General features: G+C 41.4%; 1 protein-coding gene across 1 annotated transcript in view; it reads left to right on the top strand.

Annotated features, from left to right (window-relative positions):
- Positions 1-4,383: 4,383 nt before the first annotated feature.
- The window catches only part of casz1 (castor zinc finger 1), a 257,144-nt gene continuing 235,064 nt past the window's right edge, over positions 4,384-26,463 (top strand). Inside the window, exons 1-2 of the mRNA XM_071371977.1 lie at positions 4,384-4,575; positions 6,388-6,444. The gene's annotated coding sequence lies outside the window, so the exon portion shown is untranslated. The remainder of the gene's footprint in view (positions 4,576-6,387; positions 6,445-26,463) is intronic.

Below are 26,463 nucleotides of genomic sequence, written 5' to 3'. Positions count from 1 at the left end.
GACTTGGCCTGTTTGATTGCCGTTTTCCTCTTCCTAGTTTTCCTCTAGTTAAAGAGATAATGTTTTCAAGCCTAACTTGCCTGGAATCGCAGCTAGTAGAGGTAGGCCACAAAGTGTGAGTTTACAAATCCTTGCAGCCTAAACCCTACAATGAGCCTAGAGATCAAAACACTACCAACCTGTTTAGTTGACTCTGCTATCGATCCTCTAGATTCTTTATTATGTAGAACAGGGTGCATCACAAAACTGCTAATTGGCAATAATCTGTTTGTCAATAGTTCACAAGACTGCAGAATTTAGATAAGGAAAAGTTCAGGTTTAAAATACATTATCATAGCTCTTCTATTCCTATGGGCTTTCATCCTGGAATACCTTCAAGTTGTCTCATGCTCAGAATATTTTACAGAATAATGATACATGGATGGTAGAGAAAGAGGATGGAGAGGGGAGGTGAATGTTTTGCTTTTGAAAGTATTAGGTCATTGTGTGTTAAATTAAATAATGCAGACATTTTTCTAAATTATAATCATTTTCAACCAAATGAATGAAACATATTGATCAGAATGGATTAACCTGATGCCAAGCCCTTTTTTTAAAGTATAGTTTGCAAAAAGATAACCTTTCATGCCTAGATGCTTTGTCATTACTTCCATGCCACTAATACTCTATCTACTATGTAGTAGACAAAGGCTATACCATGGCCCTATCCTAACACACAAAGTAGGGTATATCATGTTGATCTGAACATGACATTGAAATGGAAGCTTATTTTTGCCCATGTGGTCAATATAGGCTTCTCTAATTCTCCAAGTAACAAAGCGGTCACCCCGCCTCTGTTTTGGTAAAAAGCTGAGGGATGGGCCTGGAGAAATGTAACCACTCTCAGATTAATAGACAGAGCTATGGGTGCAAGGAATGACCAGCCATGATATCAAAATTATAGTTTTAACCGTGTTTTGAGGCTGTAATGGGTGTTTACATTTACATATATTTGGGGTTCTGATGGGGTCTGACAGTTGAACTAAGCTCATGAGGCATTTACAGTGCCTTCAGAAAGTATTCATACACCTTGACTTATTCTGCATTTCGTTGTGTTACAGCCTGAATTCAAAATGGATTAAAGATTTTTTTTCATCACCCATCTACACACAATACCCCAAAATGAAGAGAAAACATGTTTTTAGACATTTTTGCACATTTATTGAAAATTAAATACAGAAATATCTAATTTACATAAGTATTCACACCCCCAATACTTTGTAGAAGCACATTTGGCAGCGATTACAGCTGTGAGTTTTTTGGGGTAAATCTAAGAACTTTGCACACCTGGATTGTACAATATTTGACCATTATTATTTTGAAAATTCTTCAAGCTCTGTCAAGTTGATTGTTGATAATTGCTAGACAACCATTTAAGTCTTGTCATAGATTTTCAAGACGATATACAGTACCAGTCAAAAGTTTGTTCAGTCTGCTTTCCAACAGACAGTGGGAGACAAAATCACCTTTGAGCATGAAAATAACCAAAACACAAGAAGAAATCTACACTGGAGTTGCTTACCAAGACAACATTGAATGTTCCTGAGTGGTCTAGTTACAGTTTTGAATTACAGTACGAGTCAAAAGTTTGGACACACCTACCTACTCTTTATTTTTACTATTTTCTACATTGTAGAATAACAGTGAAGACATTAAAACTATGAAATAACACATTTGGAATCAAGTAGTAACCAAAAAAGTGTTAAACAAATCAAAATATATTTTATATATGAGATTCTTCAAAGTAGCCACCCTTTTACTTGATGACAGCTTTGCACACACTTGGCATTCTCTCAACCAGCTTCACCTGGAATGCTTTTCCAACAGTCTTGAAGGATTTCCCACATATGCTGAGTACTTGTAGGATGTTTTTCCTTCACCCGCGGTCCAACTCATCCCAAACCATCTCAATTGGGTTGAGGTTGGGTGATTGTGGAGGCCAGGTCATCTGATGCAGCACTCCATCACTCTCCTTCTTGGTCAGATAGCCCTTACACAGCCTGAAGGCGTGTTGGGTCATTGTCCTGTTGAAAACAAATGATAGTCCCACTAAGCGCAAACCAGATGGGATGGCGTATCGCTGCAGAATGTTGTGGTAGCCATGCTGGTTAAGTGTGCCTTAAATTCTAAATAAATCACAGACAGTGTCACCAGCAAAGCACCCCCACACCTCCTCCTCCATGCTTCACGGTGGAACCACACATGCGGAGATCATCCGTTCAACTACTCTGAGTCTCACAAAGACACGGCGGTTGAAACCAACAATCTCAAATTTGGACGCAGACCAAAGGACAAGATGTCCACCTGTCTAATGTCCATTGCTCGTGTTTCTTGGTCCATGCAAGTCTCTTCTTATTATTGGTGTCCTTTAGTAGTGGTTTCTTTGCAGAAATTCGCAAAGCATTTATTTGGGATGCAATCTGAGGTGCAGTTAACTCTAATAAACGTATCCTCTGCAGCAGAGGTAACTCTGGGTCTTCCTTTCCTGTGGCAGTCCTCATGAGAGTCAGTTTCATCATATCGCTTGATGATTTTTGCGACTGCATTTGAAGAAACTTTCAATGTTCTTAAAATTTTCTGGATTGACTGACCTTCCTGTCTTAAAGTAATAATGGACTGATGTTTCTCTTTACTTATTTGAGCTGTTCTTGTCATAATATGGACTTGGTATTTTACCAAATAGGGCTATCTTTTGTATCCCCCCCACCCACCTTGTCACAACACAACTGATTGGCTCAAATGCATTAAGGAAAGAAATTCTACAAATGAACTTTTAACAAGGCACACTTGTTAATTGAAATGCATTCCAGGTACTTCATGAAGCTGGTTGAGAGAATGCCAAGAGTGTGCAAAGCTGTCATCAAGGCAAAGGATGGCTACTTTGAAGAATCTCAAATATAATTGTATTTGTTTAATACTTTTTTGGTTACTTCATGATTCCACGTGTTATTTCATAGTTTTAATGTCTTCACTATTATTCTACAATGTAGAAAATAGTAAAAATAAAGAAAAACCCTTGAATGAGTAGGTGTGTCCAAACTTTTGACTGGTACTGTAAGTCAAAACTGTAACTAGACCACTCAGGAACATTCAAAGTTGTCTTGGTAAGCAACTCCAGTGTAGATTTGGCCTTGTGTTTTAGGTTATTTTCCTGCTGAAAGGTGATTTTGTCTCCCACTGTCTGTTGAAAAGCAGACTGAACCAGGTTTTCTTCTAGTATTCTGCCTGTGCTTATAGCTGTATTCTGTTTCTTTTTATCCCCCCAAAAACTCCTTAGTCCTTGCATTCCCATAAAATGATGCAGCCACCACCATGCTTAAAAATATGAAGTGGTACTCAATGATGTGTTGTGCTGGTTGCAAACAGGATGCATGTTTTGGAATATTTTCACTCTGTCATTCAGGTTAGTTTTGTGGAGTAACTACAATGTTGTTGATCCACCCTCATTTTTATCATATCACAACCATTAAACTCTGTAACTGTTTTAAAATCAACATTGGCCTCATGGTGAAATCCCTGAGCAGTTTCCTTCCTCTCCGCCAACTGAGTTAGGAAGGACACCTCTATCTTTGTAGTGACTGGGTGTATTGATCCACCATTCAAAGTGTAATTAATAACTTCACCATGCTCAAAGGGATATTCAGCTTCTGCCTTTTTTTCACACATATACTAATCGGTGCCCTTCTTTGCAAGGCATTGAAAAACCTCCAAGGTCTTTGTGGTTGAATCTGTTCTTGAAATCCACTACTCGATTGAGGGACCTTACAGATAACTGTATGTGTGATGTACAGAGATGGGGTAGTCATTAAAAAAATCATGTTAACCACTACATACAACTTATTATGCGATTTTTTAAAAGCACATTTTTACTCTTGAACTTATTTAGGCTTGCCATAACAAAGGGGCAGCTTCATTTTTTTTTTTTTATAAATAAAAAATAAAATTCTCCAAACAAAATTCCACTTTAACATTATGGAATATTGTGTGTAGATCAGTGACACAACATCTAACATTTTAAATGCAGGCTGTAACACAACAAAATGTGGAAAAAGTCAAGTGGTGTGAAAACTTTCTTAAGGCACATTATAAGTTAGGCCTAAGTTATATTCTTCAAGAATTAATATATATCATAAATGTATAAGTCCAGAAATGGATGTAGCAATAAGCATTCAAGTTTTAATGTGGCCCTTTTCTTGAAGTACAGTTTACTACACTAGAGCGACAACTATGATTTCTAAAGCCTGTCAGGCTGAAATAGAGAATGACATCAGGATTCCGTTCCAGCTTTTCCAACCGACAATTGCTTACCGAGAAATTCAATTAAGGACTCCTCTTCCCACTTCGAGCCGGTCTCCAGGGCAGATCTTCCGGGCAACTCGCCCCATGTAAGAAATTGGAAAATGCAACAATAAAACAAGAAAAACTGAAAAAAGGTGCCAACTTTGATCAAGCATGCTCTCTCACAGTCCACCCTAAACACACATACCCCTTATTAGGAATTGGAAAGTCACCGAAAGACAGCGAAGTAGCCTACAGGTAAGAGTTTTCATTTTCACCTCACTATTTTCGCATTTCCAAAGATATCACTTAAAACGCTGAGCAACATCAAAGTAGCCTACTCTTTTCGGCGTCGCTGCCTTTGCCGTCGGTAGGCTACCTGCCATTCGGCATGAAAATACTCTCAAAATGATACCTTTAGCAGACGAATGGTTTAACGGTGAACAGCTTGCTTCTACAGTGTAGCCCCTACCTCAGCGCGCGAGCTTGCGGACAGGAGCATTCGAGCGACTCATAGGTAGGCTGCTGTGCTTTTGACAGTGTCGAGCTGGGCTTTCCAAAACTTTAAAACAGACCGCTGTCAAATTCCAAACTTTCGGAAAGACTAAAACATAACAATGTAGCCCACCATTCAATTGCCAAGTTAACTTTCTTGTGACTGTTTATTTACGCCATCTCTATCGCACTGCCAAAATATACAACAGAGATGGCTTCTTCATTCTTTTTCATTATAGGTCAACCAACAAGAAAATAACACAGCATCAGTGGCATAGCGCAGTTTCGCGGGGTCCTCGCATGGTCGAGCAAACCCCCCCCCCAAATAAATATATTAATAAATAAAAAATTGCCATGGGGCAGAGGGAAGAATGTGCAGTTTTATAGCTAATCTCATGCTATTTTAAACATTTTGCCATAAGGTTGAGAGAAAATGTTGCTGATTTAGAGCTAATTTCCTGCTATTGTTTTTTCATGGTTTATGACGCGTTCATATGCTGTCTGGTGGGCGGACCTCCAGGGCTACTGTATTTATCAAACTAGTAGGCCTAGGCCTAGCAACAATGCATGGAAAAACATTCCATATTCAATGGCAATGCAACAAAATGCCGAAGTTAAGCATGCATTTGATGAGGGTTGTCTTATCTTATCCACCCCATTGTATAATGATTAGCCTACAATGTTGCCATTATGTGTCTGCATTTTTTGTTTGACTTTATAGGCAAAAAAAACAACAAAGCTTCACATCGTATTGCCAACTCATAGGCACACATATCTCACCCTTTGCCTTATTAAGTTGTTGAAGCGGGCACCTGACACACACACACACACACACACACACACACACACACACACACACACACACACACACACACACACACACACACACACACACACAATCTAAACTCTTCATAGCACATAAAATCAGACATCAGCCACATAGTGGTATTCAGTCCTGAAAGAGGAGATTCATTATACTTGTATGGATAGAATAAACACGATTTCTCATCTTATAGTTAGTAGGTTTCTTTTACATTCAAAATATATGCCATTGTGACTTAATCATGCATGCATACATTTTATGTATGGGTGGTCCTGGGAATTGAACCCACAATCTTGGCTTTGCAAGCGCCATGCTCTACCAACTCAGCCATACAGAATCACTTATGATACTTCATTTGGAATATGCTTCTTGTTCATATTTTTTGCTCAAATATCAATGAACTGATCAGTACAATAAGCCAAGGAATATGGTGGATAATACTGTCTTTACCTTAAGTCTTTACCTCATTTTCAAAGCATTGTTTCAATGATATCTTTGCATATGCCAGTGTGTATGTTACGTGTAAATGATCCCCATACAGAGAGACTAGAGAAAAGATCACTGGTACTTTAAACCCAGGAGTTCTCATATTCTCGCCGGATCTTTCTCCTTTGCTAATTATTGTGTTGTTTTCAGGGCAAATATGTCATATCCATGGCGACCAGGCAGGTTAATTGTCTTTCGCGTGCAAGGCTCCCATAAGTAATTAATTACCCTTTTTTTTTTCTTCTCCCCTGTCTTTGGTTAAACAGATCATTCAAGGGAAGCCATCTCCCATATTAAAAATGCCAGTGGTATTAGCGCACAAGGTAAACATGAAACTTTTTTTCCTTCTCGTCAAGCATTGGGGATGTTCGTTTTATATTTTATTTTGTGTGTTTTATACACATGCCATATGTGTATGTGTATAGGTATGGTTTCATTGTGCGTATCAAGCTTCACGATGGACCAGTACTGTAATTGAAATATGTTTATTCCTTATTTATCTCCCATACTAACACAACAGATGAGTTTAGATGCTGTTATGATGTAGGCCAATTTGTTATGAAGCTAGGGAAAACACTTCAATATCCTTGTTACCAACATATTTCAGTCAAGCAGTTTATTAAGCTCCTGTTGAGGAATATTATATAGTAAGTTTGTCTTAAATGATTACAGTAGTAAGCTTTAGCCAGGTAAAAAGGTAAGGTACATCAGCTTCTTACAATGGCATAGTTTGAAACTCCAAAGGAAAGTTTAGTTTAGTGGTTCGATGGTGCACCTGTAAATGTTGACAAAACTGTGTGATGTGGAGTGGTACGGGCTTAGTGTGCTTCACATGATCAACAGCAGTTGCAGTGCAGTAAAGTGTTGTTCAGGAGTTAGAGAGAAGAGTAGGTTGAAATTAGGCTAGATGCTGATCTTGGGTCGGTTTAGCATTTTCCTCACTAAGCTGATCCTAGATCTTTACCTAGGATAAACTTACCCCCGGAGCATCAGAGAGACCCCACAGAGAGAGAGAGAGAGAGAGAGAGACACACACACACACACACTTTTCTTCTTCCCCTACTTTCTCCAAATGTACCCCCTTTTTTCGTTGATTGTGTGAAAAAGTGAACGGAAGGACAGGTGAACAGAAGGAAGGAAGGACTAAAACAGTACAGTAACATACATACCGTTTTAAGTAATGTAACTTTAATTGTTGGTGTATGGGTGCAATACATCAGGCCTCTTGATTGGATCGCACCATCCCGACACAGGAAGTATTGACTTGTATGCAGTGGCCCTTGGTCGACAGTGTGGTTGAGTCTTCTTGCGTAGTCGGCTGTCTATTGTCATACCTCCAACCTATACATGTTCTGTAGACCTATCAGTCAGAGAAACATTCAGGTGTCTAATTCAATCAATCAATCAAATATATTTATAAAGCCCTTTTTATCTCAGCAGATGTCACAAAGTGCATATACAGAACCCAGCGTAAAACCGCAAAGAGCAAGCAATGCAGATGTAGAAGGTCGGGGGCTAGGAAAAACCTAGGAAGAAACCTAGAGAGGAACGAGGCTCTGAGGGGTGGCCAGTCCTCTTCTGGCTGTGCCCGATGGATATTATAAGAGTACATGGCCATTAAGGCCAGATCGTTCTTCAAGATGTTCAAAAGTTCCTAGATGACCGGCAGGGTCAAATAATAATCACAGTGGTTATAGAGGGTGCAACAGGTCAGCATCTCAGGAGTAAATGTCAGTTGGCTTTTCATAGCCGAGCATTCAGTGGTCGAGACAGCAGGTGCGGTAGAGGGAGAGAGAGGGTCAAAACAGCAGGTCTGGGACAAGGTAGCACATCCGCTGAACAGGTCAGGGTTCCTTAGCCGCAGGCAGAACAGCAGAAACTGTATCAGCAGCATGATCAGGTGGACTGGGGATGGGTACAGCCAGAAGTTGTCCGGCCAGGTAGTCTTGAGGCATTATCCTAAGGCTCAGGTCCTCCAGGAGGGGACAGAGAGAGAGGGCAGGAGAGAGATGGGAGAAATAGAGGGAGCAAACTTAAGTTCACACAGGAATTACACCAGATAAAACAAACTGACCCTAGCCCCCCCGGGGGCTAGACTACATAGACTATTGCAGCATAGAGACTGGAGACTGAGACATGGGGGGTCGGGGGACACCCTGGACAGGGCCAACCAGGCAGGATATAAACCCACCCACTTTGCCAAAGCACAGCCCCCACACCACCAAATGGATATCAACACAACACCAACTTGCTACCCTGAGACAAGGCAGAGTATAGCCCACAAAAATCTCCCCTACCGCACAAGCCCGAGCAGGTGCAAAACCGGACAGCAATATCACGTCAGTGACTCAACCCACTCAAGTCGAGTATAGCGAAAAAGCCTGGCACGAAGTGATATACCCCTCCTAGGGACGGCATGGGAGAGCACTAGCAAGCCAGTGACTCAGCCCCCGTAATAGGGTCAGAGGCAGAGAATCCCAGTGGAGAGAGGGGAGCCGGCCAGACAGAGACGGCAAGGGTGGTTCGTCACTCCAGTGCCTTGCAGTTCACCTTCACACCCCTGAGCCAGACTATACTCAATCATAGGACCTACTGAAGAGATGAGTCTTCAGTAAAGACTTAAAGGTAGAGACCGAGTCTGCATCTCTCACATGGATTGGCAGACCATTCCAGACCATTTCACAAAAATGTATAGGAGAAAGCCCTGCCTCCAGCTGTTTGCTTTGAAATTCTAGGAACAATAAGGAGGCCTGCATCTTGTAAACGTAGCATACGTGTTGGTATGTACGGCAGGACCAAATCGGAGAGATAGGTAGGAGCAAGTCCAAGTAATGCTTTGTAGGTTAGCAGTAAAACCTTGAAATCAGCTATAGCCTTAACAGGAAGCCTGTGTAGCAATGGAGTAAGAGGCTAGCACTGGAGTAATATGATCGAATTTTGAGGTTCTAGTCAAGATTCTAGCAGCCGTGTTTAGCATTAGCTGAAGTTTATTTACTGCTTTATCCGGGTAGCCGGAGAGTAGAGCATTGCAGTAGACTAATCTTGTTTTTGTCTTTTGCACAAAACATTTCAGTTTGCAATGTTACAAATATGGAGACAAGCTGCTCTTCATATACTTTTGATATGTTTGTCAAAAGAGAGATCAGGTTCCAGAGTAACGCTGAGGTTCTTCACAGTGTTATTTGAGACATCACATCAAACAGCAGATCTCTTTGTTTCTTGGGACCTAGAACTAGCATCTCTGTTTTGTCCGAGTTTTAAATGTAAAAAATGTATTCTCAAGTAAGTATCTGTCAAGGTTTTGCAGAATGAACCCTGTGTGTGTCAGACCTGTGGTTCAAATACTATTTTAAATCTTTCAATGTTAGCTTTAGCATTCCTGCAGTGCCAGATGGGCAGGGTTTGCACTTTTGCAACTACTCTATTGGTTCCATTGTGCCAGACAAGCTCAGTCAAGCTCAGCTCAAGTATTTAAGATCATTTCAAATAGTATTTGAATCCAGGTCGGGTGTGTGTTCCTTTCCAGTTTGACCTTGGCTCTGGACCTGCAGGTCTTTGATGTCAAAACAAATTTCAATAATCTCAGGCTGCAATTTGACAGGCCTCAAGAGCTAATACTATTGTTTTCTCACACTTGAACTACCTCAATTGCCCCATGTAATGATTTTGTATCCAAATTCACACCACACAACAACGTCCATTCGGTCTCGACTTGTAAAATCTACTGCCCTCGACACATACAGTAGTACAAGTGCAAATAGTGCTTGTGTTTTTAATCATCATTATTGTTTTTATTTTAGTGCTGGGGAAATGTCCTTTTTGCATGCTTGATCAACCAGTAGAGAAATCCATTATAATAGAGGCTCAAGGTGAATTGCATCCCGAGCAATCTTTCCCTCTTCGAGTGAAGGAATTTTCCCGGGCAAAATAAACAAATCACACAGACAACAGTAATATAGGGTTGATTTTGAAGGCATGAAATAACTATCGATTAAATCCTTCAGTTCATAGATGGTAATGGCCTTTTTGGTAATTTGTTCTAGGCCCTTTCAATACAGAGGAGAGAGAGAAAGATGGAGGATGCAGGGGTGTGTGAGAGAGAGAGAGAGAGAGAGAGAGAGAGAGAGAGAGAGAGAGAGAGAGAGAGAGAGAGAGAGAGAGAGAGAGAGAGAGAGAGAGAGAGAGAGAGAGAGAGAGAGAGAGAGAGAGAGAGAGAGAGAGAGAGAGAGAGAGAGAGAGAGAGAGAGAGAGAGAGAGAGAGAGAGAGAGAGAGAGAGAGAGAGAGAGAGAGAGAGAGAGAGAGAGAGAGAGAGAGAGAGAGAGAGAGGTAGAAGATGCAGGTTAGAAAAAAAGAGAGCGACGAGGAAGAGAGCTCACAAGACCGAGAAAGGGACATGCTGCCCCTTTCCGAGCCTATTATCATTCTTAATAAGTCTTAAGGAAAGAAGGAGCATTGAGTGTAAATGCACGGTAATCCTAACACTGGCCAAGGTTAGTGGGGACGTCAGCACATGCACACTGTTCCCAGCTGGCTGCTTTGGGACAGGGGAGGGGAAAAGGAGGAAGAGACTTAAGCATAGACGCTCAAGGAGAAAGGTGTCATTAAGGTCATTAAGGTTCTTTCGAGCCTGTGCCTTTGAGTAACACTTATCTTAAGACCTGCCGGTAGAATGCGTTATGATGCAGTTATAATGCATTGCATCATTTATAATTTATGCCCTTATGTCTTATAATCATCTCATAATGACACAGACATAACATATGATAAACTTTTTACAAGACGTTAGGTTCAAACAACTTATAAAGCATTTCTTAAAATGTCACCTGCCTTTCCGACTGATGTACGACCTGGAGCTGATTAACGTGGTGGCAGGCGATGATCTTAACTAGCAACCATGTAGTAAACAGTCCAGTATCAGATTTAAATCAATTGGTTTAGAAGATTTGTCTTGGCTGTTTTCCCTACCAATCAATTGCATTACCCGTTAATCATATAGATATTGAGTTCACTTCTGTGGGATATGTGTATGTACCTTGAATGTAACTTTATTCTGTAATCGGTGAATATGTTTATTCTTATTCTTATACCAGATGTTACATATGATGTGGCATTTGAGATATGTTAAAGGTGAAATCTGGGATTAAACAACAACAAAGCAGCCACCCCACCATTATTTCGGGGTAAGCAGCAATGTAACCAATTTCAAATTCATAGTCAGAGCTATGGATGCAAGGACCATCCATGTGATCAAAATTAGCGTTTTAACAATAAAATTTAAAAACAATATAACTATATAACGTTTACAATAACGTTGTTTACAAGCAATGGAGTAAAACAAGCTTAGCCTATATTTTGGGTTCTGATGGGGTAAGACAGTTGAACTAAACTCATGAAGCATTTTTAAGTTCTATTCGTCAAGAGTCAATGTCTATAGTCATTCATTTAAAAGTTGAAAAGGATGTACCAATCCCAGATTGCCTCGTTAAAGAAAAAAAAGAAGGAAACCATGTGACTTCTCATAGGGCTTTAAAGAAGTGGCAGCAACTAGATGCTTATGCCAAGCTGTTATTTGGGTGTGGTCCAAAAGGTGAGCAGTAAAATGTGTTGGCTAAATCGGTGCCAAATTAACTCATGAGACGGATTGCCAACCACTTGGAGTGTCCAATTGCTGCATTTGTTTAGTGTATAGACACAAGGTCAGCCTTGAATTCTGGATATTGTTTTATACACTCCTCCCTCCCTCCCCCCAAATTCAAGGCAGTGCACGTGCACAACATACTGTGTAATCTGTGTTGTCATTCATCAGTTAAATGAATCAGACATCTGATGACATAACATGACAGGCTTATGTTAAACCATGTTATAACCATCCCAGTTCACGTAATTCTCTTTTAGCACCAACTTATAGCAACTACTTGAGTCGACTGAAGCTTTGGAAGTGCTGAGCTTAATAAATCTCCTTATTGTATGCAGTCACTGGACGAAAGCACCAGGTATATGAGCAAAACTGTCAATATCAAACTAGCTAAACTTTTGAATTATCATATCACATGAATTGTTTATTCTAGACCTTGAATTAGTTTAGAGCTAAATTGTAATGTAATGTTAGTGTTCATGTTTGGTTGAAGTGCTTTGTCTTTCTGTCACATATCTGTGAGGCAGTAGAGTTGAGAGTTTAGTTGGTCTGTTTGAGAATGAACAGGCAGGGAGGGTAACAATCAAACAAGCGAATGAAAAATGATCCGAAGGGCTAAGAATGAGAGGTGCCCTTTTGTCTTGTTCCAGAGTAATGACATCTCTGAGTCTCTCTGTCACGTAAAGATGATTTACCCACACACAGATGTTCTCAGCCTAGTTGCTCGTGAACCTGCACCATTTTGTTCTATTTTTTGCCATTTTAAAGGTTAGGAGTGAAATTCAAAGCCTTCCCCCTACTGTAAGTTTAACTCCCCTCAATCAACATTGTGCCGTTGACGTGCTGTTGTTGTCTTGACTGGGAATGTGGAGAGAGCACGGAGCAGGTAGCAGTACTTGGATTGGGCAGGTGTGGCTCCTGTGTGTGTGCACGTGCATGTGTTGAGGATGTTACATCAGTACTAAGATACCTGTAGGAGCATCTCTCTGGCAATAGCTACCCACCCCCACCCCCTCCTCAGTTTTGGTTGTTGGTTGGGGCTTGGTTGACAACTGGCTCCCTTGCCCCGCCCACCCCCCACCCCCAAGGGAGCCTGGGAGGCAAAGAGACATCACCATGGTGATTAGAAACACAGCAGCCCCACACAGCGGCAGTGGTCCATTGTGACTGGCGTGCGTTGAGGTGAGAGGGAACAAAATGTCACATCAACAGGTTTTTTCATGTGTTTTTGTTTTTGCCATAATACTCAGTGGGATTGTTCGGGCTCGGATTCATCTGCTCAACTACATACCGTAGAGACTGCCGGAGCGAGGGGAACTAGTGTAAAAAATATGAAATAAAGAGAGGGAAATAGAAAACCAGCGAAATCAACATTACACCCACTGGACGAACATGCATGTTTGTCGATTAAACAAAGTATCATTTTAAGCCAAGGTAAAATAATGAAACCAGATTGATGCGATAATGGTTCAATTAATGAATCGTAGTGTAGAATCGAACCAATGCGTGTAACATTGATTTACAACATTGAGAGAAGTGCAATGCAATGGATACAATTAAAAGTGTATACAATTTGGACTCCTACTTGATTGTTTTGAAGAAGAGACTGAAAACAGTTTGGTGTACACTCAATGGATTTGAATACCGGTGGTATTCATTAATGAGCCTCAATAAAACTATAGTTAACAATCCGACAAACACCTAACTCTTATTCACTCAGTTCTAACTGAGTGAGTGGTGGTCCTTGTTCCCAATTTTACAGACTTCAGGGCCCATGTTCATAAAGCATATCAGTGTAGAAGAGCTGATCTAGAAGCAGTTTTGCCTTTTAGATCATAATGAATAAGATATACACTGAGTGTACAAAACCTTCCTAATATTGAGTTGCACCACCTTTTGCCCTCAGAAAAGCCTCAATTCGTTGGGGCATAGACTCTACAAGGTGTCGAGAAGCATTCCATAGGGATGCTGGCCCATGCTGACTCCAATGCTTCCCACAGTTGTGTCAAGTTGGCTGATGTCTTTTGGGTGGTGGACCATCCCTGATACACACGGGAAACGGTTGAGAGTGAAAAACCCAGCAGCGTTGCAGTTCTTGACACACTCAAACCGGTGCGCTTGTCACCTATTACCAGGGCTCCCGAGTGGCGCAGCGGTCAATGCACTGCATCTCAGTGCAAGAGATGTAACTACCGTCCCTGGTTCGAATCCAGGCTGTGTCACATCTGGCCGTGATTGGAAGTCCCATAGGGCGGCGCACAAATTACCTAGCATCGTCCGGGTTTGACCAGGGTAGGCCGTCATTGTAAATAATAATTTGTTCTTTAACTGACTTGCCTAGTTAAATAAAGGTTAAATCATACTTTTTTAAATACCATACCTTGTTCAAAGACACTTAAAACCCCCTAGAGCCGGTGCGTCGATCTAAGTAACATAATAAAACAATTCCATCAATTTAGGGGCTTCAGTGGCGCAGTGGTCTAATGCACTGTGACCAGGAGACCCACGAGGCGGCGCACAATTGGCCCAGCATCGTCCTGGTTAAGGGAGGGTTTGGCCGGCCGGGTGGTCCTTGTCCCATCGCTCTAGTGACTCCTGTGGCGGGCAGGGCGCAATGCATGCTGACACGGTCGCCAGGTGTACAGTGTTTCCTCAGACACATTGGTGTGGCTGGCTTCTGGGTTAAGCAAGCATTGTGTCAAGAAGCAGTGCGGCTTGGCGGGGTTGTGTTTCGGTTGTCTTTGGTTGTCTTCCTCTCAGGCTTCCATGTCTTCTCCCCGAAACTCCTCAATGTCCACCTCTTGAACATCAGACTCTGAGGCCTCATCTTCACTGACCCTTTCCAACCTTGTTGAGGATGGCTCGTTGTCAGGCTCAAAAAGCCTCAAATTTTCCTGGATGGCCACAGATTTTTCAACCCTTGTATTGGTCAGCCTGTTGCGTGCTTTGGTGTGTGTGTTCCCAAACAAGGACCAGTTGCGCTCTGAGGCGGCTGATGTTGGTGGGATTTGGAGGATGATGGAGGCAACAAGGGAAAGAGCCTCAGATCCACAAAGTCCCTTCCACCAGGTGGCCGATGAGATATGTTGGCACGACTGCCATATTGCATCTCCATCCCAAAGCCCTTGCTTGGAAGTGTACTTCGCCAGACTGCCAAGAACCTTGCCCTCATCCAGGCCAAGGTGGCGAGACACCGTAGTGATGACAGCATAGGCTTTGTTGATCTCTGCACCAGACAGTATGCTCTTGCCAGCATACTTTGGGTCCAACATGTACGCTGCAGTGCGGCAGAAGGTCTTCAGGCAGAAGTCTTCAAACTTTTTGATGTATTTCAGAACTGCAATTTCCTCTGCTTGGAGCAACAGTGAAGTGGGCAGGGCAGTACGGATTTCTTCTCTTACATCTGCAAGCAGAGTCTGAACATCAGACAGGATGGATTTGTCTCCCTCAATCCGTGCAATGGCTACTGCTATAGGTTTCAGGAGTTTCAGGCTGCTTACCACTCTCTCCAAAAATACATCACAGTCTGCTGATATGGGGCTCTCCATATCAGCAGACTGTGATATGGCCATTTCTTGGAGAGACTCCTTCACCTCCAGGAGACTGTCAAACATGATGACAACACCACCCCAATGGGTGTTGCTGGGCAGATTCAATGTGGTGCTCTTATTCTTCTCACTTGCTGCTTTAACTTGATGACCCTTCACATACCTAACCATTTCCTTGGCTCTCTTGTAGAGTCTATCCATTGTTTTCAGTGCCATGATGTCCTTGAGGAGCAGATTCAATGCATGAGCAGCACAGCCAATGGGTGTGATGTGAGGGTAGGACTCCTCCACTTTAGACCAAGCAGCCTTCGCAGCATTGTCTGTCACCAGTGCAAATACCTTCTGTGGTCCAAGGTCATTGATGACTGCTTCAGCTCATCTGCAATGTAGAGATTGGTGTGTCTGTTGTCCCTTGTGTCTGTGCTCTTGTAGAATACTGGTTTAGGGGTGGAGAGGATGTAGTTAATTATTCCTTGCCCACGAACATTCAACCACCCATCAGAGATGATTGCAGTACAGTCTGCTTTCTCTATGATTTACTTGACCTTCACTTGAACTCTGTTGAACTCTGCATCCATCAAATGAGTAGATAAAGCATGTCTGGTTGGAGGGGTGTATGCTGGGCGAAGAACATTCAGAAATCTCTTCCATTACACATTGCCTGTGAGCATCAGAGGTGAATCAGTTGAATACACAGCTCGAGCAAGTCATTCATCAGCATTTCTCTGACTACGTTCCTCCATTGAGTCAAAAAAACTTCTGATTCCAGGAGGACCATGAGCTGTTGCTATCGATAAGGTGTCGATAGCACCTCAAATAGAAGTAGAGGGACTTTTGTCAGAGGTTGCTTGTTGTGAGCGCTGATGGAACTTTATGCACTTGGCCAGATGATTCTGCATCTTTGTTGCATTCTTCACATATGATTTGGCAGTGAATTGTCTCCACACATCAGATAGTGCCCGTGGAATTTTCCTGTAAAGATTAGAAAACAATTTGTAAAAAAATAAAAAATACAATTCCATGTACAGATAAATAGTTAAGCAGTTAGATTAAACAACTCCTTTAAGATAAATGTTTTAAAATGAAACATGTATGGAAACAGATGAATTAACACTCCTCAGATAACAGGCACAAGCGAGCTAAAACCCAGATGGAGGCAAAAACTAACTAGCAGAAATTGTAACTAGTTATAAATGATTTAAACACACTTTGCTGTAGGGTACTATTTACTAGTTAACAAAAAATCTTGTATGTCATATAAAATATATTCACCCCACCCAGTATTGTAATTAAAACTTACCAGAAAGCATGTAGTCCTTGGCTCAGACAGTGTAGTAATGTGGGCTCAATAGCATCTCATTAGTGTGTAAGATCTTGAGAATCAGCTGTACATGTGATGAAAGAATCCACTGTTCATGCAGAGGGTTGCAATTCCATTGAATTGGGGAAAGTTTAAACAAAATATGCTACAAGAACTAGAATTGCCTTATGTATATCCCACAAAAAAGGTTCACTGTTATAAGCAAACTTTTTTTGATGAATTTAAGTAAAATTCCCCAAATTCCAGGGCTTAACTTCCCATGGATATTTTCCGGAAAGTTTCCGACCCTTTGCAACCCTAATTTAAGCTAGAGATATCAGATTTTTTTTTGTCGCATTAGATTTGTCTCTGTCCACTGCGTCTGGCAAACTTCTGCATCTGTGGTGAAAGGTGGCAGAGCTGGTGTTTGTCGCACAATGAGACATCCCTAAAATCTGTTTTCTCACGAAAACGTCTGTTGCGTCCGAACGGTTTGACCTATAAAATGACCACTCTATGACCACCCCACGACACCAAAGTCAGGAGACTCATCTGAAGTTGGTGTCGAAGGAAAGAAATTCCACAAATTAACTTTTAACAAGGCACACCTGTTAATTGAAATGCATTCCAGGTGACTACCTAATAAAGCTGGTTGAGAGAATGCCAAGAGTGTGCAAAGGTGTCATCAAGGAAAAGGATGGCTACTTTGAAGAATCTCAAATATAAAATATATTTTTATTTGTTTATACTTTTTTGGTTACTATATGATTCCATATGTGCTATTTCAAAGTTTTAATGTCTTCACTATTATTCTACAATGTATAAAATAGTAAAAATCAAGAAAAACCCTTGAATGTATGCCATCTCAATGGCACTCATACACAATCCATGTCTCAATTGTTTCAAGGCTTAAACATCCTTCTTTAACCTGTCTCTTCTCCTTCATCTACACTGATTGAAGTGGATTTAACAAGTTTAACATCAATAAGGGATCATAGCTTTCACCTGGATTCACCTGGTCAGTCTATGTCATGGAAAGAACAGGTGTTCCTAATGTTTTGTACACTCAGTGTATATAGACAGGGCGACCTAATTCTAGTTCATGGCCCCTGTTCACAAAGAGTCTGAGTAGGAGTGCTGATTTAGGATCAGTTTAGCCTTTAAATCACAATAAATAAGTCAAGGAGGACCTGATCTTAGATCAGCACTCCTACTCTGAGACGCTTCATAAATGCGTGCTTTGCACTCCTACTCTCAGACACTATGAATACAGGCCCAGATTATAGTTCCTCCACTAGGGGCAGCAGGCCCAAATACAAGCACCCCGAGCACATCTAATAGATACAGAGACCCACACTCTAGCTGGAGCTCACTTGTCAATTATCCTGGTGAGGAGACATTAGTCTCCTCAATAAGACATTGAATATGAAACAAAATTAAAAATGTGTCTAAACTAAAATTGGTATGCAATGAAAAAAGGGGGTATGACACATTCAAATTCACTAGTTTACACAGGTACAGGGCAAACAAAAAGTACAGCCCCAGTCATTACCACTGAGACTTTTCAATATTGATTTAGATGTTAATATTGATAATCGTTGGTAATATTTAATAACTCTATACAGCTACATTTCAAATAGTTTTCGCCTCACTACTCACAGCAGCATGCCCTGCTATTTGCTACTACTGTGGCTATTCATTAGTGTATGTTAATATCCTTCAAACTCTCACTTGATGCTGACCTTTGGCCTTTGGGAAGGCAGTAGGGCAGTAGGTCTGTGGCCATAGAGCCAGGGTGGTGAGGGAGACTAGTTGAAGAAAGGCAGCAGGTTTTGCCGTAACCCCAGTGAAGATGGGGGCCGTTTCCTGTGACAGGCGCATTGATGCCCTTGGCCCCTAGGGTTGGAAGGCGAGGTCACCTCTCTGCCAGAGGGCACTAGGGGGTGGCATCAGACACACAGCTCCACGTCTGGCACGCTGGCACCATGTGGCATTGCGTGGCACCGCTCCTGGCCTCTGGACCTATAGTTGGAAGCGGACCTGTTGTTCCTCTATGAATAACCTAGTGTCATCTATGTTTTCTCTCGGGGTCTACACAAGTGTTACTTTGTGTTTGCCAGTCATAATGGTATTACCATTATTTGAGGAAATAAATGTTTCTATCTGAAAATAGTTACATTTTAATCTTTCAGTTAGTCGTTACCATGTTTGTAAGTGATTAACGTGCACAGTAAAATTGCAAGAGTTGATTCAACTTCCATGGAGTCAAATTAAACTCTATTTTGGGGTTTATATTGTCCCACCCCCATTTTGAAGAATAACGACTCTGGTCAAGGTGTATATATATATTTTTTGAGTTAGAAACTAAATAGAGTAAATATCCAACTCTCAGGGAGTTCATTAATTTTAACTCCAATTGCCATTCCATTAACTCGCATGCCATTTTACACTTTTCTGTGTTGTTTTGAATTAAGAATCAACTCCATCAGAGTACACTCTAGTCTAGTAGTTTACTACCTTTTAACACTAGTGAGTTAGGCCCAGCGCCAAATGTGCATATTTTCCACTGCATTATTCAATTGAATGTTAGGGTTACCACCAGTAATCATGATGTCTAATACCTTATGATATCCAGCCTGAAGGACATCCGACAATCGGAACTTTACATCTGCCAGAATATGCTGTCAAAGTGATTGCTAAACTGGAAGGTACAGTATACTCGAGACGGACGACCTAGCCACATCACTCAGCTATTTTGAGAAACAGGAGCGGGGAGGCGGTTTGTAATTGTTTTAACCACTGATTGCCCTTTTAAGAATGGGAAGTATGCAAGTAGCACACAGAACGGATCTACCACTTCTCTGGCTTGCTTTCAATGAGAATGACAGATATATACTCTAACTTACATTTCAACATACTGCAATCATACTACATATTGCGGAAATGAACACTGTTGAATTTTCTTTTTAAATTAGTTAATAAAAACATTTACACAGTGAATTGAACACATGTATGTGGATACTGACTCTGGTTACTCTTAATGGAGTTAAAAGTACTCCGTCCCAATGAACTCCAATTATCAACACTACCTCCAGGGAATATTCCTGTAGAGTCAATTTAACAAAAAGAAATGTTAAAACTATGATTCCAACTCGCCTTGATTTACTGTGTGTGACTTCTGTACTTAAACCGCTTCTTCATGTATAAAAATACACTATTCTGTCTAGAGAGAGCCTGTTCTGAACCCCTCCAAACCCCCACCCTTACCAAATAGATGCAGAGATGCAGGTCCTGGGAGAGTTTTCTATTTGGAGGCCTGATCCTCTCTGTTTTGACTTGGACCTCAACCACAACTGAGCCTGTCTGAATCAGCCCTGTGTTGTAATCCCACTTCCTCTCGGTTCAGCAAGTAAATAAAAAATGTTGCGTTTATTAGAATACAGCTTGCCAGAAGGGACTCTTCTCTCTCCCTCCTTTCCTATAGCTGCTCCAGTAATTAGCAAATTGATTAGGAGAACTTCAACACACCTCCTTGGCTTCTTATCTTGCCGTTCTAGGACAATATTGTTGTGCCGTGGGACGGCGTAAATATTTTAAGGGAAACCCTCGGCGAATCTCATTAAATGGCTATGGGGCAGAGCAGCTGTCTCCTGCTGAAGGTCCCAGCCAATTTTCTAAACTGTGATTAAAGAAAAGTTTTGGATTATTTAAACATGCCATGTCCTGTGGGTTTTTCTCGGTGCCACTGAAGTCCTTACCGACTTTTCAGAGACTTTTCTCTCCCCCTCCTCGGTAGTCTGTATCCCTCCTCCTCTCCCTTTGGATACATTAGTCTGAAATCACCAGGGTGATGGAGCTTTGAAAGCGGTGGTCATTCTGTGATGGCGTGTACGAAATGTGACAAAGACCTCTTTTTTATGTACAAATGCTAATTAATTTTTTTTACCCCCCATCCCAAAGCTGCAGAGGGGAAAGACTTGGTAGCAATTTGGCAGATAATCAAATTGCATTTTAAATGGAGCCGTTTAACGATGACTGGAGTCTGCTCTCAAGAAGACACAGTGGCACAAATGAAGATGGAATAAGCTGCTGTGTGCTGAAAGGAACAATACAACAAAATCCTCATCACAATAGTTGGATGCATTTATGTAAATGGACAACTTACAATATTGGATTTGTGTTTTTTAATTAGTTAAAAGGAACCCAGGTATACAATCAAGCTTGTTTTTGTAAATGCAGACAAGAATACTGTTTTTCTTTTAATTATGTTTTTGCCCTGGTGAAGTGTCACTTTTTCCTCCGTGTCCTCACAATTTAACTAATTGAAGGAAAATGCTAACGAACAAGACATGATTGGTTAACGGATGTGGCACCTTGGAAACATTCTGCTCTTAATTTCAGATTTCAGCCTGGCAGAAATGGCAAACTGCGCTCGAGTATGTTTGTCTACAAAACTGTGCTTAGGAGCTGTCCCCCCACATTTGGTATACATCATTAAGTTCTTCATAGCCAATCAAATTGTCCATTCACACGGCATTCCAGAACATATTAGTGACATCTCGTTAGCAGAAAACAGATAACTGACACACAAAAAATTGGGAAACAGGCCTGAATTGTTTATCCCTCAGAATAACTAGAAAGGGTGATTCTCACGAATTGATGAAATGGGATTTAAGTTCCCTCAAAGCCCGTCTTCCTCTGTTGCCCTCTTTGTCCCTCTATGTCCCTCTGAAAAGAAAACACTCACCAAATGAGCTGTTTACTGTTCAGCACCCCTCTTGCTCTGGCTATATTTCCTGTTCACTTTAGCATTTATTCTGGGAACCAATACAGCCATCAAAACGGTTTAATATCTATAAAAAAGCCATAACGGGCATGTGGTGCTTGACTTGTAAGTTTAAAGGCTTCTTAATTGGCTGTCATTTTCCGACTCTTCAGCAGCCGCTGCTGAAGAACTGTCTGTTTTAAGGCCTGTAAAATGCATAGGATAACAATGTGCGACAGAAACTCGGTACAGTACATAGCAAACGATGTGCTGTATTTCCTCGGGTGTGTTTCAATCTTAGCCCCGTGTCCATTTGAATTTCCTAATTGACTGGTAGCTATAGTGATAAGTTTGACCTGAACTCAGTGATGCACATGAGAGGAGACCATGTCAACCCCGTGACCTCTTACATTGATACCCGGATCCAGGAGAATTCCCCTGAGATCCTTTACTATGATACAACTAGACAGTGTCTATGTTTTTACTTTGAATTTGTGGTCAGAATTACCTAAATAGGCTCCAAAGTGCATAATGAGACATTGGTTCCCCAGAGAAAAGAGTAAGCTTTAGGAAAACTAGCTGTCAGTACTAAGTAACAGTGTGCAATCAGCATTAGGGCTCTAACCACCCAGTTTTTAATACAGTATATACATATGAGGTGAGTAATGCAAGATATGTAAACATTATTAAAGTGACATTAAAGTGACGAGTGTTCCATTTAGTAAAGTGGCCAATGATTTCAAGTCTGTGCAGCAGCCTCTCTGTGTTAGTGATGGCTATTTAACAGTCTGATGGCCTTGAGATAGAAGCTGTTTTTCAGTCTCTCGGTCCTAGCTTTGATGCACCTGTACTGACCCCGCCTTCTGGATGATAGCGGGGTGAACAGGCAGTGGCTCGGGTTGTTGTTGTCCTTGATGATCTTTTTGGCCTTCCTGTGACATCGGGTGCTGTAGGTGTCCTGGAGGGCAGGTAGTTTGCCCCCGGTGATGCGTTGTGCTGACTTCACCACCCTCTGGAGAACCCTGCGGTTGTGGGCAGTGCAGTTGCCGTACCAGGCGGTGATACAGCCCGGCAGGATGCTCTCAATTGTGCATCTGTAAAAGTTTGTGAGGGTTTTAGGTGACAAGCCTTCTTCACCATACTGTCTGTGTGGGTGGACCATTTCAGTTTGTCAGTCATGTGTACGCCGAGGAACTTCAACCTTTACACCTTCTCCACTACTGTCTCGTCGATGTGGATAGGGGGGGTGCTCTCTCTGCTGTGTCCTGAAGTCCACGATCATCTCCTTTGTTTTTTTGACATTGAGTGAGAGGTTATTTTCCTGGCACCACACTCCCAGAGCCCTCACGTCCTCCTCATCGTTGTTGGTAATCAAGCCTACTACTGTTGTGTCATCTGCAAACTTGATGATTGAGTTGGAGGCGTGTTTGGCCATGCATTCATGGGTGAACAGGGAGTACAGAGGGGGGCTGAATACGCATCCTTGTGGGGCCCCAGTGTTGAGAATCAGCGAAGTGGAGGTGTTGTTTCCTGCCTTCACCACCTGGTGGCGGCCCGTCAGGAAGTCCAGGATCCAATTGCACAGAGCGAGGTTCAGACCCAAGGCCTCGAGCTTAATGATGAGCTTGGAGGGTGCTATGATGTTAAATGCTGAGCTATAGTCAATGAACAGCATTCTTACATAGGTATTCCTCTTGTCCAGATGGGATAGGGCAGTGTGCAGTGTGATGGCGATTGCATTATCTATGGACCTATTGGGGCGGTAAGCAAATTGGAGTGAGTCTAGGGTGACAGGTAAAGGTGGAGGTGATATGATCCTTGACTAGTCTCTCAAAGCATTTCATGATGACAGAAGTGAGTGCTACGGGGCGATAGTCATTTAGTTCAGTTACCTTTGCATATTATTCATTAGTCCATATTATTATGGCAAGAACAGCTCAAATAAGCAAAGAGAAACGACAGTCCATCATTACTTTAAGACATGAAGGTTAGTCAATACGGAAAATTTCAAGAGCTTTGAAAGTTTCTTCAAGTGCAGTCGCAAAAACCATCAAGCGCTTATCAAGCGCTTATATAAAATATATATACAGTGGGAAGAACAAGTATTTGATACACTGCCGATTTTGCAGGTTTTCCTACTTACAAAGCATGTAGAGGTCTGTAATTTTTATCATAGGTACACTTCAACTGTGAGAGACAGAATCTAGAAAATCCAGAAAATCACATTGTATGATTTTTAAGTAATTCATTTGCATGTTATTGCATGACATAAGTATTTGATACATCAGAAAAGCAGAACTTAATATTTGGTACAGAAACCTTTGTTTGCAATTACAGAGATCATACGTTTCCTGTAGTTCTTGACCAGGTTTGCACACACTGCAGCAGGGATTTTGGCCCACTCCTCCATACAGACCTGGATCATCCAAATAACTTTTGTTATTGACCAAATACTTATTTTCCACCATAATTTGCAAATAAATTAATTAAAAATCCTACAATGTGATTTTCTGGATTTTTTTTCTCATTTTGTCTGTCATAGTTAGTGTACCTATGATGAAAATTACAGGCCTCTCTCATCTTTTTAAGTGGGAGAACTTGCACAATTGGTGGCTGACTAAATACTTTTTTGCCCCACTGTATATATGTGTATGTGTTTGTGTGTGTGTGTGTATTTATAGTTTAGTACTGTTTTTTTACGTTATCATAAGCTGTGAAGTTGTGTTATAGGCCTACTGTTTATGTTTTGAATGACTGAGCAAGAACCAATAATGATGCAGGAAGCAACCGGCCAGACCTGCTAGTCATGGGTAAAAAAACGAGCATTCTATTTACCTCCCTGAATGTTTTTCTTTTACTTCTACGCATTGTTAAATCCACTTCAATCTTTGTAGATAAATGGGAGACAGGTTGAAGACGATTTTTAAGCATTGAGACAATTGAGACATGGATTGTGTCTGTATGCCATTCAGAGGGTGAATGGGCAAGACCTAAAGATTGAAGTGCCTTTGAACGGGGTAAGGTAGTAGGTGCAAAGTGCACCGGTTTATGTCAAGAACTGCAATTCTGCTGGGTTTTTCACGCTCAACAGTTTCCTGTGTGTATTAAGAATGGTCCACCACCCAAAGGACATCCAGCCAACATCACACAACTGTGGGAAGCATTGGAGTCATCCCTGTGGAACGCTTTTGACACCTTGTAGTGTCCATGCCCCGCCGAATTGAGGCTGTTCTGAGGGCAAAAAGGGTGGGTGCAACTCAACCGTAGGAAGTGTTTGGTGTGCACAGTGTGCACACTGACATTTAGTGCCTTTAAATTAGAGATGACCATATCTGGACTGTGATACATATGATTTGCATTTGACACAACTCTTTCCTTATGGCATTGATTTGAAAATATTGTTCCAAGGATAATGGTACAGGGGGAAATGGATTGATCAAGTGGATGATCATAAAACTGAGATCAATATTGGGGTGTGAATTTATATCCCTTTTTGAACCAGAATGTAACATAATTGATGATGTATATGGATACACTTCCTATTAGAGACAAAGCATGGACTATACTGCACCTTCACAGAGGTAAATAAAGATGAATGAATGAATGCATATATTAGCAATCAGGGCATTTCCGGATGATGTTACCTACCAGTGTATTTCACTTGCCATACCTGCTGCTAAGTGACTTTTCTATAACATAATGCAGGTAATCCTAAGCATTTATCAATGTTAATGTATTGACTATGAAGGTATTACTGTCTGTAGTCTAAGTTATTATTCTGATACGAGGTGATACCAGATAGAATATGCTTACATCTACACGCTACAGTATTACCAAGGGCAGCTAAGGGCTGAAAATCTTGTGCTGGAAATCTTCCTCTAATTACTGTGAGGATCTTCAAATCCCAGTCCCACTGCTGCAAATTAAGTTATTAAAAGTAGATTTTTTATTTATGGGAAAAAAATGTAGCTTCTTAGACAATAGGCTAGCTCCTGTTTTACAGGGTAGAAGACTATCTTTTTCAAATAGAAAAATCCTGACTTGGTGAAAGTTTTATTTAATAAGGACTTAAAGCTTTGGGATTTTACCTTCATTTAACTAGTCAAGTCAGTTAAGAACAAATTCATATTTTCAATGACGGCCTAGGAACAGTGGGTTGTTCAGGGGCAGAACGACAGATTTTTACCTTGTCAGCTCGGGGATTTGATTCTTGCAACCTTTCGGTTACTAGTCCAACACTCTTAACCACTAGGCTACCTGCCGACCAGGAGAGAGCTGGGTCTTTAAGGGGGTACGTATTTTTCCATCTGTCTTTTAGTGTCTTAAGCTGAAGAGACAAAAAACATAATTATTAGTTCTAGCAAAAATATTAATGGGTTTTAAATATTTTGCTTCCGAATCAGGCAAAGACCCAGTCCTGGCTCTTATGAATTTGTATTTGTTTCCAGCAATAATGAGTTGGGAAGACGCTGTCATTGTTTGAAGTTATGAGACAAAGACAAAAGGTAATGCAGTGGGAGGTTTTCTAAGTTGATCTAAATTGTCTGAAACTGAACAATGAAAAATCACACTTTCTAAGAATTAGTTTTATTAGGAGTTCATTCTTTGATAGCTGGTGAACATGCATGCAGTATTAATCTTGGCTCAGCATCCCATTGATGTTAGGGGCAGTGTGTGTGTTTGTGTGTCTCTACTCGTGCATAAGTGCGCATGTGTGTGTGTCACACAAAGCTCTGTCAACAACGACCACACCCTCTGATCCACCTCCAGGATATTTGTTTTCCTCGAGCATTAGAGGCCCCAATACCATGCGTCATATGACCCTGCTGGCACAGTCCCTCACTTGCCATCTCCAATCCTCTTACAGGAACAAAATAGAAGGAATTGCCTCTTGATCCCCCAAATGCCATCAGTTTTGTCAGTACCAAGATATACTGTGCAGCGTTTATTTTAATGTCTTAATAGACACTCTCACACACAGTTATTCCAACGAAAAGTGTCCTTCATGTTGGGCCCCTGGCACACTGACAATAAAATATGGGCAATTTTCAGGTGGGGATGGCACTGTGGGAACGACGGTCAGGTAGCCGCTG

Source organism: Salvelinus alpinus, chromosome 28, assembly GCF_045679555.1.
Source record: "Salvelinus alpinus chromosome 28, SLU_Salpinus.1, whole genome shotgun sequence".
Taxonomy (NCBI): Eukaryota; Metazoa; Chordata; class Actinopteri; order Salmoniformes; family Salmonidae; genus Salvelinus; species Salvelinus alpinus.
The sequence above is the reverse complement of the archived record's forward strand: the minus strand, read 5'-3'. Positions and strand labels throughout refer to the sequence as shown.